General features: G+C 45.0%; 1 protein-coding gene across 1 annotated transcript in view; it reads right to left on the minus strand.

Annotated features, from left to right (window-relative positions):
• The window catches only part of LOC123096963 (protein ELF4-LIKE 4), a gene marked incomplete in the record, with an annotated part of 1869 nt that extends 1555 nt beyond the window's left edge, over positions 1–314 (minus strand). The window contains 1 exon segment of the mRNA XM_044518753.1: positions 220–314.
• Between the last annotated feature and the right edge of the window lie 1581 nt (positions 315–1895).

A 1895-nucleotide genomic window follows, 5' to 3' on the forward strand; every position in this document is an offset into this window, starting at 1 on the left:
AACCTTTGCAATTAAGATGAGAAAAAGGTGGGAGGAAACCCAGGATGATAGAGAGGGGATGGAATCTATCGGGAAGTGTTTGGGGAGAGAGGAAGGGCCTGAGGTGAAATCATGGCCATCTCCATGTCCTTGCCCACCTTTTTATTCCTCTCTCTGTCCCTCTTTCTTCTCCCAGGAAAAAACACACACACAAGGAGAGAGAGAGAGAGAGGGAGAGAAGAAGAGATGGGAGGACAAGCAAGCCTTTCCCAATGACCAAAAGCTGGCCCCAATCGCATAAATATATAGAGGGGGCTGCCTACTGCTTGGTCCCTTCCGCTTTCTGCCCACATTTGCATGCACCAAAACAAGAGACTCCCTGATGAGCTGCATAAATATATGGAGTACTAATCAACCCATAATCCAATCTTTGCCAGGAGGGGCCCTCCCTCCCGTGGGCAGAATAATGCCAAGAGTGGGAACTGAAAGCAGCAGCACCGAACGATAAAGAAGAAGAACAAGCTGGATTTTATTGCCCCAAACAAGGCAACAAATCGCCTCAAGAACTACCAAGCAGCCAAAACAGAGATTGCAATCCCTGATGAGACGACAAGTCCAGGGATGCAGCGGCCCCTCAAAAAAGAAGTCCAGGGATGCAGCGGTGCCAGGCAGGAATGGGAACCAGACAGAGAAATTCTAAGAGGAACAAACCAAGAAGGATGCGGTTCAGTAACCCTCCACAAGTCCGAATTATCTTGACAGGTTTTTTTCTTTTCTTTTTTGAGAACAATTATCTTGACAGGTGAATCGGTGGAATTTGGAGGATTCTCTTCCAGCACCACTTGGGCTACTGCCCAAACAGGAGTTGATGTTGTTAAAAAAAAAAACAGGAGTTGATCTGATCCTTCCGGTGCAGGTGTAGGAAAGGTTAGAAAAAACAACTTTTGTATCGCTGGATATGCAGGTGTAGAAAATACAACTTTTGCATCTCCCAGATGCAAGAGACGGAGATGTAATTCTGTTTTGGAAGACGTATCAGATTACAAACTGAGGACGGGGCGTGGACGGTGGGAAATAGGGTGGGGCTCGAAGTCTGGCGAGCACCGCGTTGAGATTCGTACTGCCAGATGGCGCACGCGGGACCGGGTCTCCCGATCGGCTTCGTACGACCCGGTCGTACCAGATTTTTTTCCAACACATCGGGATGGTAGGATGGGAATGTTATCTTGTAGTATGTGCCGACATGGCTAGTGGGCGCGCGAGCGCCCAGTGATAGGAACTAGCGCTCATCCAAATATGGAAAAGAGTAACTGACGCGCATGACCGCAGCTCACTAAAAAAGAAACCATATCCTCGCGTGCATTTATTTGGGGATCCAAACAGTTTAAAAAACTGTAACTTCTGATTTAAGTGTCGAAATTCAATTTCGTTTTCACAGTTGGCTTTTTCGTGACGAGTTTTTCGAAACTAGATCTCATATAGATAGATTTCGTTGAATTTTTTTCGAGGCAACTTTGGATACGATGAAGGCAACTTTAGTGCTATTTTTTTCCCAGTAGGACCGCCTATTAGGTTGGTTGTGTAAAAAAATGAGAAAACTACACACAATATGATGCACCTTCTACATATGGAAAAGTCTAAGTTCACCATCGACGGAGCTATTGGAGGCGAAACAAGGACAATAACTTTTAGATCGTTATGCACTTGAGTATGACCTAAAAAAGCAATTTTTGGGTGTTTCGTGCAATTTCAGTGCATTCAACAAGCAACTCATGTGTGTTTCCTATTGGTTGGTTTGTGTAAAATGAGAAAATCAAGAAAATGTGTGCAAGTCCAACTCATCTTGTGTGTATATGCAACTATATACATCTGCATATAGCAATTGTTCTAGCAAACTCTAAGCAACTGCCCCCCCC

The sequence above is a fragment of the Triticum aestivum genome, chromosome 4D, assembly GCF_018294505.1.
Source record: "Triticum aestivum cultivar Chinese Spring chromosome 4D, IWGSC CS RefSeq v2.1, whole genome shotgun sequence".
Lineage (NCBI taxonomy): Eukaryota > Viridiplantae > Streptophyta > Magnoliopsida > Poales > Poaceae > Triticum > Triticum aestivum.